Source organism: Diceros bicornis, chromosome 7 (genome assembly GCF_020826845.1).
Source record: "Diceros bicornis minor isolate mBicDic1 chromosome 7, mDicBic1.mat.cur, whole genome shotgun sequence".
Classification (NCBI taxonomy): Eukaryota; Metazoa; Chordata; class Mammalia; order Perissodactyla; family Rhinocerotidae; genus Diceros; species Diceros bicornis.
This window is the reverse complement of record NC_080746.1, coordinates 26,567,019-26,583,054: the sequence shown is the minus strand read 5'-3', so window position 1 is coordinate 26,583,054 and position 16,036 is coordinate 26,567,019.

Below are 16,036 nucleotides of genomic sequence, written 5' to 3'. Positions count from 1 at the left end.
CACCTTTGCTCCACATAGCCTCTCATCCCTTAGAAGGCTAGCCTCTGTTCACATGGTGGCTGTGCAGGGTTCTAAGAGATTAAGTGGAAGGGTGTAAGTCCTCTTGAGCCCTAGATTCAGAACTAGTATCACATTGCTTCCAATACATTCTGTTGACCAAACCAAACCAAACCACAAGTCTGGCTCATATTCAAGAGGTGGAGAAATAGATTTCATGGCTTGATGGCAGGCACCGCAAGGAATTATGGCCATTTTTGCAATCTACAAAATCCCATGAGGTGAAATAGTTTGACTAAATTCAATTCACTTAGTTCATGGCAAAGCTGGAACTGAAAGAGATGGTATGTGTGTTGGTTCAGTACATTTTGCTGGTCATATCTTTGCACTCTGCAGGTGACACTAGTCTCATTAGGGACTGTTGAACTAGAAGAAAGAGGAAGACTATCCTTTTTCAGAGCATTTACCACGGAAAGCGTATGGAAGTGAGACAGACAGGGCTCCTCTATATGATTATTCAGGTTGTGCCCTGCACAAGGGTGACAGGCTGTGAAGGGGAGCGGAAGCTGAAACTCAATTTGTGCTCTGCCGGCAAGCCACGTGCTCTTGCACAGGGTTTTATAACTTGGACAAAGGATTTCCTTTAACTAATTTCTGCAAAGGCACTGTTTCTTAGCAAGCTATGTGTCCACCTGAGAGGATGCCTGTTTCTATTCCTCTCAAAGCTCTCTGTGAACTGGCTTTAGCTTTGGACACAGAGCTCTCAAGACTGCTAAGAAGCTGAATATGAAGGCAACTGTCCCAAGCTCTTCTCCCAAATTGGCCATTGTGATGGAGAGCCCAGAGATGATTGCATTTGGAAAACTGTAGATGAAAACTATTGTAGATACTGAGAATTAACTGATAAGAAGAGGCAAATCCAATTTTGAAAGCCTATAAGGGAATTTCAGGAACAGGAAAAGTCCTCCTTAGTGTTTTTGGTTCATCCCACACTTGGCTTCCTGTTCCTCTTACCACTTTCCTCCAGCCCCTATACCTCTCTAGAAATAGCAGTTCTGTAGGTGTTGTCAACCACATTGGTTGTGTGCTTTGTCTCAGTCACCTCCCTAGCAACTCATTCCTTATGTTCACTGATTTCTGTGGGCTGTTCTACTTGAATTTCCTCTCTGCACGTGGTTTCTTACCCTATGAAATCTGATCTCTTTACTTTTAAGACTCTGAAGGAAATTGAAGGAAATTGATAAGAATAAATTTGTGTCCCCTCAAATGGAAGATCTTCTTTAAAAATTTCCATAAGTGTTTCCAGACATTGGTTCTTTGCTACCTAACTATGTTCTGTGCAACACTCATCCCATGACAACAGGCACCCTGCGGTTAATTGAGTTTGGGAGACATTCCATTTTTCCATTCCCCTTTTACAGAGTCACATGTACATTAGCATGTTAGAGGGAAGTTCTCCAGAAATGAACTGTACTTAATATTTTTTAAATATTCTTAAACTTATCTGCTTATGAAGGACCTTATTCCCTTAAACATACTAATATCTGGTAGATCTAGTGTCCCATGGTGCATGTTTTGGGAAATACTGCTCTACCTGAAACTACAACACACAGAAGAAGGAGGTTAAATTGAAATTAGTTAGGATTAAGGAACTATCTTGAGTTCTGTGGCTTGAGTTCTGACCCCATCTCGCTCCTAGCCATATTTGTGCCTTAGAGGGAGCCAGTCACTCAACTCCTCATAACTTCAACTCAGTTTCACCTTGTTCTTGAAGCCTTCCCTGGTCACCCTAAGCTTTTGTAGGCTTTCAAATTCCTGAAATTCTCTTGCATTCACTGTGCTACTAATCTAGCCTTTGTCTTTCCCATAGAGCCTTGTCGTGCCCCTGGCTTTAATCCTGGCCCCTCTCTCTCATGTAGGCGTTTACAGAATCCTCCTAACTGAGACCCTTGCCTCTGATGTCCAGTCCTACCCACACTCTGGCACTGGAGGGACTATTCTAAAACACAAATCCAAGTATTTAACTCTCTTGCTTTAAAACTCTTTGATGAATCCTTGTTGCTACAAGATAAAATTCCAACTTCTTATTCTGGCCTACAAAGCGTACACCAATCTGGCCCAGATCAACTTACCTGCCTTATTTCTGAGTACTCCCAACCAAACACCTGATATTCCACCTATGCTGGATTCTCTGTTGTTTCCTAAACATGATAAGCACTTTGCACAGGTGCTCATACTCTCTACATTTTCTGCTTGGAAGCACTTCATCATCTTTCAAGGTCAGTCCTGAATATCACTCCCCTGAACAGCATGCTCTCTCTTTTACATTCATATAGCCCTTTGTAGATACCTACATAATAACACTTAATCACATTGCATTATAGATGGACATGGGTCTGTATTTATAGTATATTATGAGCTCTTTGATTGCAAAGTCTATCGTAGGCTTCATGGTGTCTCAATGCATAGCACATTGTCAACCATATAGAAGGCTTGAGTAAATACATGTGAGTAGATTGAAAATGAACCAACCCCTTCCTGCTTTAGCTGGAAGGCATGCTTATGATGATCTAGTTAAGGGGATGGCATATATATGGCTCTGTCCCTCCAACACTCTCCCGTTTCAAACTCATGGTGGTCATTACTAATCAAAAATGACACTTTTCCCACTGAGCCCAGGTGTATTTTAGAATTCATATCATCAGATTGCTCTAGTCACTATTGATTGGTTAGAGTTGGCACCTAACTTGAAATCTATTTTCCATCCTTGATATATTTGCACTCTCTTATAGATGAGAAAGGAGACAATGAGTTGTCCAAGAGGCCAAATAACAAATAAATATCAGACTCATGACTTGAATCCAGGTTTCTTGATTCCTGCTCTGGTGCTCCTTCCACTATACTGACATGCCCACCTTTGTTAATTTTAATTTTAATTCCTGTATTTCCTGGGCTCCTCAATTAGTTTGAAATTCTCTGAGGGACAGAACTAAGGATTATGCATGTTAGTGCCTCTCGTCTTGCACACTACTGTAGGAGCTCAATGCATATTTTGCATGAATACTCAATGGAGAGATGAGGTTTTACTGTGCTTCTTGGTTCTGCCACTCCACTTTGCAGCCTTGGCTTTGGCATCGCAATTACTCTTCACTTATAAAATTGCCAGACTTTTTGTGAACACAACATTTACAATCATGCTTTCACCAAGTACCCTCACCCTAAACCACGCAGACTATAGTAACAACTTAGTCGTGACAGCAGGGGAAAAAATGAAACACATTTGTAAATCATACAACACATCAAGCACATCCAGTCTTCCCTTCCCCATATGGGACTTGTTAACATACATTTAAACAGACAAAAAAAAAAAAAAGAATCTTTACCCATTATATCCCTTTTCTTGTGTTTAGAATCAATGATGGACTTTCTTTTTCCTATGGCAGCTGCTTACATATAGCTGTGAATCAGGAAAATACAAGAAAGTGTGATTATCTGAGAAGTGCTAACATAATTTTCTGCTTCAAGTTATCCATCCCTTCTTCTCCTGCCCTAACTTTGACTTACCAACTTGCTGGAAATTCCCAAAGAATTGGAGTCATTCTTTTAGTTCTACGCATTATATTTCCAGAAGGCAACTACTAAAATACCACAAATGCCCTTGGACTTTTCAGTATGAAAGATTTGAACCACCCAATTAATTTTCCTTGGAAGGATAAGGGTATAGGCCGGTGGTGGACAAGTTGTTTAAGTTTTTCAAGAGTTGTTGTTCAAGAAGTAGAGAGGAGAAAATTCTAAAACCCAAGTGTTTCCTGGGTGTGGAGGTTCCAAGCACCCAAAAGACAGCACATGGGCACTGGGTACCTGTAATGGGGTGTTGGATGGGGGACCTCAACACAGATGCAGAGATGGAGAAAACTATAAAAGCAAGCTTTGTCTCAAATTTAGCTCACGGATTTGATGACTAAATGTCCAATAATTTGGAGAGTCATGCCATTCTTTGGGTGATATGACACTTTTTACCATTTTTGTTTGGATTTATACAGCATCTTCTACATTAACTTAGCTTGACCCCTTTGTCTCTCACTTGAAATACTGCAGGTATTATTAACTGGTCTTCCTCCTTCTAGGACTCCCATCTTAGTTCATTCTCCACACCACCTCCAGGGTTATCTTTCTAAAATACGGATCTGATCAACATCCACTTTGTTGTCTTGGTCATTCTGTTCCCTCTGCCTGGTGGGTTTCCCTCTCTTCTCTGCTTTGCCTATTCCCCATCAGTCAATATTCGAGGCCCAGAGCAAATGTTACTTTTTCAGTTGAGAGTCCTACATCCACCAGACAATTATTTGCTATCTTATCTGTACTCCCATTGTATTTTCTGGTAGTGATTTTGTGACATCACCACTTGGCATTCTTTTTTTTTTTTTTTGGTGAGGAAGATTGGCCCTGAGCTAACAGCTGTTGACAATCTTCCTCTCTTTTGCTTGAGGAAGAGTGGCCCTGAGCTAACATCTGTGCCCATCTCTATTTTGTATGTGGGATGCCACCTCAGCATGACTTGATGAGTGGTGTAGGTCTGCGCCTGGGATCTGAACCCGCAAACCTGGGCCACCGAAGTGGAGCATGCTGAATTTAACCACTACACCACCGGGTGGGCCCCCACCACTTGGCATTCTTTTCAGCCGTCTGTCAATCTGTTTTTCCCCTTATGAGTCACAAACTTTTTCCTGTTGATTTACTTTTGGTTGCCTAACACTTAGTACAATGCCTGGCACTTAGTGTGACCTCATTAAATGTTTTTGGAATTGAATTGAACCCAAGGCATTTGAAAATCAATAAAATAGAGCAAACTGGCTATAAAAATAAAAACGAATTCTACTTTTTGGGTCATTCTCAGAAGCTGGGAGTAGTGGCTTTCAAGGTATAAAGCATTCATCTATCTCGTTTGGATGTTTAAAAATCTTTTTCTGTTAGCTAGGAGTAAACTGAATTAAAAAGAAGCCTCCATTTAACTGAATTCTTTCTACTTGCTTTTGTTCTTTACATGACTTTGACTTACTTTTATAGAGATTGCTACACCTCTTTCTTCTAAAGAGTTAGATTTGTTTGATTTATTTTCCCTCCCCCTCCTCTTCCATCTTCTCTCTTTCCCTTTTCCCTTCCATCAGTGTTGTTGCTGTCATCACTCATCATTATCGTCGTTATCCCCCCATTGCCCTTATTCTATATGCCAGAGGCTTTACAAATACCATCTCTCACTTGATCCTCACAGTGTTTTGCAGCAAAGGTATTTTACTTTTTTTAAAAGATGAAGAAACTGAAGTTCAGGGAGATTTAGGAACTTGTCACAGAGCTGGAATTTAATGCTAGGAATGTCTCTCTCTCCCCTTCTTTCTTTCTCTCTCTCTCTCTCTCTGTCTCTCTCCTCCCACCTTTATTTCTTTTCTTCCTCTCTGTTATTATGAAAGAACAAAGCCAGGATTTTACATTCTGCTCTTTTACTTCTGGAAGGGAATTTCTTTTGTTGGTTAATACATATGCAGTTTGAGCAGTTTTTCACCCACTTAAACAAGCCCCCTTCAGACTCAGACTCAAGTTGAGAGGCTGCATTAACCTCACTGTTGTAGAGAGATGCTTGTGCTCTCATATGGATATGCATAACTTGCTTGTTATCAGCCCTAGATCCACATCCAGGGCCTATTCAGTGCTTGCTGTGTGGGTGGCTCTTTCAGAGACAGATTTTCCTCTTTCCTTCACTGGTTTGTTCTTCCTGATCCCTTATTTTAGATCCAAATGTTTTCTTCTGGAAAATATTATATTTCACTGTGGTCTAGTTTCTCCAGTGCAATAGCAAATGGAGTTTTTGTGTATTTATGAACAATTAGATTTAAACTTTTTTATATCCCTAAGGAAGCTAATTCTTTTTTTTTTCTTTTTTGGTGAGGAAGATTGGCCCCGAGCTAACATCTGTGCCAATCCTCCTCTATTTTTTATATATGGGATGCCACCACAGCATGGCTTGATGAGCAGTGCCGAAGTCCTCACAAGGGTCCTCATCCAGGATATGAACCTGTGAACCCTGGGCCGCAGAAGTGGAGCGTGTGAACTTAACCACTATGCCACCCGGCTGGCCCCCCGGAAGCTAATTCTTGAACTTGAATAGATCGCCAGAAATCCTTATCCAGGATTTGGGCACACAGAGTGTAAGTGGATTACAGATAATTCTCTAATAGGAAAAGGGGGAAAACATCCAAAATCAAGCTACACAATTTTCCTTCTAACCTGTTAAATTCTTAATTATCACTGACCCAGATAAATGGTAACAGATAGGCTGAGACCTAATTTGGCTAGGATGTGGCCACCCTTGCAACCTACTCTAAGATCATAGATACTCTTAAAGATGGGTGCTGGTACTGAGAAACAGCTATCTGTACCCTCAGGGGGCACCTGGTGCAAATGGCGTGATGATCGAAGCATCTTCTCCACTATTGACATGTTTTCCCCTAGGGCCTCATTGTCACCTAACTTCAAAAGTGCGTCTAAAGGGCGTTGCTCTCAAGTCACTGTTTCATTGCATTCTTTTTTTCAGGGATGGGCACCGCCTGTTTCAAGAGACATCCCTGGTGCCAGCATTCTTTTCTTCAGACCTGCCATCTGCTCCTGTAAATAGTTCTACCAACCACATTTTCCGTGATTTGCTTCATTACGTCTGAGTGTCCTTCACATAGTGCATGATTTTTATGAAGTTGGTGTTTCTTGGGGAGGAGAACGGAAAGGAAGGAGTGGGCTTATAAAAATAAAGAGGATGAGCTTTGCTTAAAGATGTTCCAAATCACCCACTTATAAATTGACTGTTTAGAGAGGCAGCTTTCAAAATTGGCTGGGGAGCTAGAAGGAAAAGAAGTAAAAATAATTCAAGCTCAGCAGATATATATTTAGATAACAAATTCAAAGAGAAGCAGATGAAGAAACCTGCATAAACAACTAAAAACCCACAAATGAAAATAACAGATCGCAATTGGGCCACACAGCTGTCACATGAATAGTAAATCCTGGCAGGGAGAAGTTGCAGACGAGGCAGTCCAGGGAAACAGAGATTATCCGGGAAGCTGGGGTCTGACAGCCCCAAAGTCCCAGTGTCTCTGCTTGAGCAAGGCTCTGGAGCCAGGGTAGCATGAAATTCCCTCTTTGCCTCAGCATCAAAGAAAGATAACTGCACCACTCTCTGATGCCAACATCATTATTCTCCGCTCGGCTCTGACTCCTTTCTGGCCCCCTGCTAAACTTCAGGCCTTTCTCGCGTGGCCCGTTTGTGGAAGAGGTGTGCACTTGTTCCTTCATTCAATCAACACTTACTTGACAGGAGCTATGCTAGTAGCATGCAAATATTGATTTATATTTGTACAATGATTTCTAGATTAACAGATATATTCCAATACAACTCTCCCAACGACTTGGGAAGTAGATTATAATGCTTTAATTTCATAGACAGGGTGACCCAGGAGGCTACATGACTTTGTCTAAGATTTCACAGCTCTTGAGTGGAAAATCTGGCATTGAACACCTATTGTGCATTAAACAAGGCACAGTATCAGTTGCTGAGACGCCAGAGATGAATAAAACGTGGTCTCTGCCCTGGAGAAGATTAGAAACCAGCAAGGGAGAGCAAAGAAGAACAAAGACATCTGTATGGATAATGCAAGGAAGAAACTAAGTATGATAAGAGAGGAACTGATAAGAGAGGTATAATTGAGTGGGGCTGATAAGAATTTAAGGAATCTTTCCTTGCAAGGGTGTTTGAATTGTAGTTGGCAATGGCTGAAGACAAAAGCAGTCTCTAAGTTCCAAAGGAATACATCATAAACGTGGGCATTTCACATATCAGTGACTGGCAAGTGGGAAAAATACTTTGGGGAAGGATATCCTGCTGGGTGACTCCTAATTTGTAGAATGTAAAGAGTTTTCTATTGTTTAATCTGACACATTGGCCTATGTTTTAGAGGCAAGTGGCTAAGGATAAACTCTCCAGTGAGTGAATTAAAACTCCATCATTAGAGGGTTCAGACTGTGGAAGTGGTTTCTTCCTTACACTCTATTCTGGAATTGCTTGGGTCCCAGCCTGCACTTGACCATGTGAGAAAACTCAGCCAACTGGTTGCAAATCCTTCCCTGTGCAACACCTCTTAGACCTCTCCTCCTCTAATCTTTATCCCCATTGCTTCTGCCCCAGCAGGATCTCATTTTTCACCTAAGCTAGTGATTACAGTGGCCTCCTACAGCTTCTCTCCAGTCTGTGTTGCACCGTGACCAATCTAACTCATAACCATGATCCACAGCACTGCTAGATTCAAAAACATTGGCTGACTCGCTTTGGTTAAGAGAAAAATATCCAGGGGCCAGCCCAATGTTGTAGTGGTTCAGTTTGCACGCTTTGCTTCGGCAGCCCAGGGTCCACAGGTTCGGATCTGTGGCGTGGACCTCCGCACTGCTTATCAAGCCATGCCGAGGCAGGTGTCCCATATGTAAAGTAGAGGAAGATGGGCATGGATGTTAGCCCAGGGCCAATCTTCCTCAGCAAGAAGAGGAGGATTTGCAGCAGATGTTAGCTCAGAGCTAATCTTCCTCACCAAAAATAAGAGAAAAATATCCATAGTATGACACTGAAGGCTAGGGTGGCCAGGCTTCTCAGTTTGCCCAAAAGACTTCTATTTTACGCCTGTGGTCCCAGCATCACAGCCCCCTCTTTCACTCTTAAATGTGTCTTGGTTTGGATATTACGTTACTCTAGCTTCTCAACCATCTGGTCTCTGCGTACATTTCCAGACCCGTAATCCACCCACCCCTCTCTGCCCTCGTACCCAGTGCTATATATATAGCCCTCTTAGTCATCCCCGGCCAGGACCTGCACTTCTGCGACTTCACACTTTTGCACTGGAGTGGAATTTTTTGCCTGTGCTGCACTTTGTCAATTTCAAACCCAGCTCAGATGCCACCTTCTCCTTCTAGCCAACTCAATTCGCTGCAGAATTAATTGCTCTCTCCTTCTGGACTCAGAATACTTCTTTGAGCTCTATCATAGCTATTGGGTCCTTCTGCCGTGTGTTATAATTGTGGTCTACAGATTAGAATCCCTCATTAGAATATGAGTTTCTTAAGGGCAAAGACTGTGTTAATTGTCTGTCTTCCCATTAGTGGCTTCCTGGCCCAGTATGTTTTATGTAGGAGGGACTCAGAAGTGTTGATATGACTTAGTTGTTGACTAGTTCAGTAAACTGAGAGTTAATTCATGGCTGCTCAATTTCAATAAGATTGTTCTCTTTTCCAACAATTAGATCTCCTAGGGCCTGTGACCCTCTGCACTTTACCAGGGGGCCTCATATGACTTCTTCTTGTATAACCAGGTCATAGGTTTCAACTAGATACATTATCTTTCACCAGATATTCTTTACATCATTAATAACCACTATCCCTTTCTGTCTACTTTGTTTATTGAATACTTGTGTCCTACTTTGAGTTAACCAATATAAGTCAACCAGGGTTTATGAAACACATTAAGGAGTAACTGCTTTATATAAGGATTCTCCATAGGATTGCTTTTGATAGTCAATTCTTGTTATGTTCTTTATTATTTTATTTTAAAAAATGGTTTGAAGAATGCATTTTTAAAATAAAGGCAGACCCTGTATTTTGAAGACTGTGAGTGGATTTCTGTCTTGATATTGGTTATCCCTTCTTAGTTTCTTGATTGTTTTGGGATAAGTCCACTTACCTTTGGCCATTCTGGGTTTCTGCCCTTGTCAATTCTTTGCTTTTGTGTAGACTAATTAAGACTTCAGCTCTAATTATTCCTGGAAGATCACCTTACCAGGAGAACATTTGTCATTCTTTACGGCCATCTTTGAACACTCTTCTACGTTTGAGGAATTTACTACCATATAAGTCATTGCCTGCCAGTATGGAAGACAAAAAAAATTGTTTTCCTACCTTCTCTTGTAGCCAGGGTTTATGTATGTGGCTTTTGTTCTTGCAAGCAGGGCATCCTGACCAAACTTCAAATTGGAAGCTAGTGCTACAGAGAAAAATGTACCTTGGGAAAAACCACGGTGGCAAGGATGGTGGCGGTTACATCTGATTTTCTGAAGCAGCCCTGGCTGTACCTAGCCCTGGCCATGCGGGAGGTGCAGCCATGGGGCCTCATCCCAGCAGTGGGGGCAATGATGTTTCCCACGAAACAGCATTGTAGTGTGATTTTGCCAGGATTCCTGGCTGCAGAACCTTTCATCCCGCTTCTCTGGCCATCCAGGAGATTCTGTGAATGACCTAATATCCTTTAATAAATTATTTTCTGTTTAAACTAGCTAGGGTTGGTTTCTGTTATTTGCAACTAAGAAAATCTTGATGGAAATAAAACCTGCATTATGTCAGGTGCTCATTCATGTTGTTGCTTCTGTCTCTGGAAATAGTCTGTCGTGGTGGAAGGGATGGTGAGACAGAGGACTCCTGCTGTGGCTTGTGTCTCTGTAGTGTAGCTAGTGTCTGTGTTGTTAAGACCTGGAGACTCTAACTTTTTTTGTGTGTGTGTGAGGAGATCAGCCCTGTACTAACATCTGCCAATCCTCCTCTTTTTTTGCTGAGGAAGTCTGGCCCTGGGCTAACATCCGTGCCCATCTTCCGCCACTTTTTATATGGGACGCCGCCACAGCATGTCTTGCCAAACAGTGCTTCGGTGTGCGCCCGGGATCCAAACTGGCGAACCCCGGGCCGCTGCAGCGGACCGCACGCGCTTAACCACTTGCGCTACCAGTCCGGCCCCCCCACTCCGGGGACTCTAACTTTTAAAGAACTTTCCTGTCTGTGGACTTTTCTCCATCTCCATTGCCATCCTCTGAGGCCAGGCTATCACCATTCTCTGTCTGGGCTACTCCCACAGTCTCCACACTTGCCTCCCTGGGTGCAGTCTTGGCCTCTGTAACTCATCCTCCACACTGCAGCCAGAGGGCGCTTCCTAAAGTGTGCATTTGATCTCGCTATTCCACTTTGTGAACCCCTTTAATGGCTCTTTAATACTCTTCAAATAAAAGATGAAGCCCCCAATATGGTTTCAAGACTTTAGTGTTACAGCTTTGTTTACATTTCAAACCTGATATCTCACTTCTCTGTTCCTCCTGCTTTATATTCCAAATACATTGGACTCTCTATCAGTTCCTGGAACATGGTCCTAAGCTCTGGGTCACTCTGTTCCTTCTGCTTAGAACACTGTTCTTCTCCTCATTCGGCCTCTTTTGTCCGGCTCACTCTTTGCAATAGGCAAAGTATTGCTAGCTGCTGTAAAAGAAAATCCAAAATTCTCAGACTGAACACAATGAGAGTGTATTTCTCCTTTGCTTCAGAGTCCAGTGATGGCATTCCTAGTTGGTAGGCCTTCTTATGGTCATCCTGGAACCCAGGCTCCTTCTGTCTCAGTCACTTCACTGTCCTCTAGGTCCCTGGAGATGCCTTCATTCAGTGGAGCATGGGGAAAGAGAGAGAATGAAGGGTCTCTGAACTAGGCCTGACAGTAGTGTGCTTCACATTCTCTTTCGCCACCCGCCCCCCACACACACACCTCAATCACATAGTCACTCCTAATTACAAAGGAAACTGGGAAGTGTCGTCTATTAGTATACCCTGTAGGAAACAGAAATGGAAGTCTGTCACAGTAACTCATTAATTTTCAAGGCTTTAGCTCTAACTGCCTTTTAGAGGACTTCTTTCATCTTTTGTTCCCAAGTCTATTCAGTACTGCTTTGGGTGCTCTCAAACTAGCATGTTTTCTAAGAGAGGCAATAGAACAGAGAAGCTAAAAAGGCCGGTTCTAGAGTGAGTCTCACATGGGTTTGCATCTCAGCTTCACTGTTTACTAGCTATTGGATTTGAGCAAGTTGCTTAATTATGTTTTGGGCCTGATGACTTTTCTGTAACACTTGGGCACCAGTAGTGCTTACTTTGGAGTGACGAAGATTACATGAGATGCATGTAGAGCAGTTAGCACCCTGCTACATACATAGTAAATGTTTGATGAATATTAGTACTTAAAGTTCTTTTTTGTTTGTCCGTCATGGCACATATCAGTCTATTAAGCTAATGCCTGTTTACTGGCCTGTTCAGTAGTGTTTTGGAGCTTGCTCGTACCAGTTCACAAGAGCCAATTGTGTATATCTCTTTCCAACCCTACTTTCAGGGACTTCACATTGGTAGATTGAAACAGGCCATTGTGTAGATATTTATATCATGGAAATAGGCAAATGCTACAGAATATCAGTATTGTTTTTGTTTTTTGGTTTTTTTTTTTACCTACTCACCACTGCTTCTGCTTCTGCCTGTACTCTTTACCAAGTTCTCTGGGGGAAGTTCTGTGAAGGAAGAGGCCCGCACACATCCTTATATATAGCAGGTGCTCAATAACCATATTTTGAGAGACTAGTTGAAGGTGTTGGAAGAACATAAACTGGAGAACCGTAGAGAGAGTGGAGCAAAGTAGTGTATGCCTCAAAGACCCCGAGTAACAGAAGAATGAAGAGTTACCCAGTTTCCAAAGACTTACCCAACAGTGTGAGGGCATTTCTTGACTGAGCTGATTAGGAACCCAGAGTAGAAGTCAGAACAGATTAACGATACATGTTTGTGTTCTCTAGGTGTCACTGAGAAGGGCAGGATGATATACAGGTGAAGTTTCTCAAGAAAGAAATGGCCCTGAGAAAGATGACATAAGCAAGGCAATGGAGAACAAAGACCCAGAACTGACCTGGGGTTGAGTTTCATCCACCGTACTTTTGTGGCAAGCTGAATTGATTAGTTTTATCTTCCGGGAATTATTTTCCATGTTTGTACTTGGTGCCAGAATCAGCTTGGGTCACTCCATTTATTTTATATATACTTATTAATTTTGAGGGAAGGGTCATTTATTCTTTTATTATTTCAACTCTTTTTGGAAAGTATCATAGTGTTTAGGGGCAGGACCTTAAGCTGTTACCTGGTTCGGTTCCCTGCCTTCTGTCAGGCTCACCTTTATTTTCCTCACAGCATCTGGCCCATGTTCAATAAATATTTATTAAAAGAACAGTATTGACTAATTACATCAGAACGCTCTCATACAAGAAGGAGATCTAATCTACTTTAAAAGATATACAGAAAAGGGGCCGGCCCGGTGGCGCAAGCGGTTAAGTGCGCGCGCTCCGCTGCGGCGGCCCGGGGTTCGCTGGTTCGGATCCCGGGCGCGCACCGACGCACTGCTTGGTAAGCCATGCTGTGGCGGCGTCCCATATAAAGTGGAGGAAGATAGGCACCGATGTTAGCCCAGGGCCGTCTTCCTCAGCAAAAAAAAAAAAAAAAGGAGGAGGATTGGCGGATGTTAGCTCAGGGCTGATCTCCTCACACACAAAAAAAAAGAAAGATATACAGAAAAGCTTTCCTATACTTACCCATTTAAGTGAGGGGTTTTCATTCTTCCTTCTACCTTGCTTTCCTTCCTTCCTTCCTTCCTTTCATTTTTAAAATTTCAGCCTAACACCATGTCTATTACTTCACAGATGTGACAGTGAAGATGGTAAGTGGTGGTTAAATTTTATCTTTTGTTTGTCACCTCAAATGTAATACTTTAATGCATGTAAAGACTAGTTCAATTTCAACAGTATCTTCTCTGAACTTCAAAAATCCAACTGGCCAGTGCCAGCCCTGTGGCATAGTGGTTAAGTTCAGTGTGATCCCCTTTGGTGGCCTGTGTTTGGTTCCCGGTCACGGACCTACACCACTTGTTGGTGGCCATGCTGTGGCAGTGACCTACATACTAAATAAAGGAAGATTGGCACAGATGTTAGCTCAGGGCGAATCTTCCTCAAGCAAAAAGAGGAAGATTGGCAACGGATGTTAGCTCAAGGTGAATCTTTCTCAGCAAAAAAAAAAAAAAAAATCCACTCCCCATCCTTTTTTTGCAAGTTGTAAGTTCTGCAACACTCTGAATCTCTGTTATATGAAATGGGTCTCCTGTAGTCATCATTTCTTTATGTTGAAATTTCTTCTCAGCTTATCTCCCAGTCTACGTTGTGACTTATTTGAGAGCAGGGACTTTGTTTTATTCCTCTAGGTTTTTCCTGCATGGAACACAGTATTTGGTACATGGAAAGAGTTCTAGAAATATGTATTGAATGCCTATATATTTCATCAATGATAGAAAAGACAGCCTTATAGCACTTCTATATGCCTTATAGTGCAGAGAATACAGAGTTATTAGACACTGAAGGGAATTTAGAAATCTTTTAAGTTCCCTGATTCTCTTTCACAGATAAAAACTCAAAGGCTCAAAGAATCAAACTCGGAACAGAAATTCAAAGTGAGTTTCCTGAAGTCACACAACTAAGTAAGTGGCAGAGCTGAGACTTGAACCCAAGTCTCTGAACCCCAAACTGAACTCTTTCTATAACACCATAGCTGCCCTTATGCTGAGGGACATGTTCTGATGCATTGTCTCAGGCAGACTATGTGATTAATAGGAACTAAATAGATCCCTTTAGGGGAAAGTGCGTTTTTTTAAAGGTCCATTTAGCAGAGGAATGTCCATGAACTGCTACTCAGAGGTTACAAAGGTGTGTTCATTCCTGCAGGAAAGAGAATATAGCACCAAATGGAGACTAATATACAGTAGTCACGCTCCTTCTGATCCATTACTTTAACTTTTGAGTTTATCCTCGAAAGCGTGAAAGAAAAAGAACTAAGGAGGAGTTATTATTTAGAAAATGTAATCCAATCTGAAGCTGTGAAAATGCCAGTCTTGTTCCTATTGAGGGAAAAAATATCCATTTACTAGGAGATTAAAATAGTGGCTATTTGCATTTCTTCCAAACAGAATCTTAAAATCTGTGATGGAATAATATAAGCCACATGAGAGAGATGCCTGTCCAATCACAAGTACGTTAACAAAGATAAGCCAGGAACTAGAAAACTAAGAGGAGAACTACCTCACCCTGAAGCCTGCCCACACTCTGACTGGTGTGTTTGGAATCTTCTTTAGTGAACTGAGCCACCGCGGTGCTCTTTTGACGTTTCTGAGTATAGTACCTGCTGACTACAAGGTTGTTGTTGTGCTGCTTTTTTTTAGCCTAATAATTTCCCAGGAGATAGGGGCTCTGTGTGATACCTACTGCCTGATCAGCACCAAAAAGGATATTTCTGAAATACGTAATTGTTTTCAAGAGCCTGCGATAATTGAAATGAAGGGAAGGGAAGACACACAACATTTTTGCTGTTGCATTTCATTACCCCCAAATTCAGTGTCCAGAGCTACTGGACGCTGTGACAATACATACTTGACAAGGTCAGCCTAGGAAACAGTATGGAGAAGTTGTCAAGGTAGCTCTCTCCTTCAGGTATCCCTTCATCTTTTGATAATATCTAGTTACCTGCTGTAGGTGCCAAAATCATTTCAGACCCAGCAATATACCTGGATGACAGGCCATGGACTACATTTCTTTTGTATTCTTTCACTAGCTGTAGCACATAGCACAGTACTTAATGATGCTCAGTAAATATTTGTTAAATGAATCCTCTCTGTTATTTTGTCTTTAAAATACTTGCACTGACATTAGTCTACTTGATCTATACTTCAACCTTGAGATGTAAGGTCTGTTAATGACATTTTACAACTGTGGAAAATGAACCTCAGAGATTAAATGACTGGCCTAAAATGGCATGAAGAAACAGGTCACAAAAGAAGCATAAAAATAATTAATAAACATATTTAAATAATTTCAATTTCATTAGTAATAAAAATGCACCAAATAGAATATACTTTTCCACTCATCATATTAGCAAAATTAGAATGAGCAATATTGAATGTTGACAAAAGTATGGGAAAACAGGAAATCTTGTATATTTTTAGTGTGAGTATAAATTAATACAATCTTTTTGGAGGTCCATTTGTCAATATGTAAAAATCCTTGAGAATTTGTAAACCTTTTGACCTAGCAATTCTGCTTAAAGACATTTATTTTAATAAAATAATTAT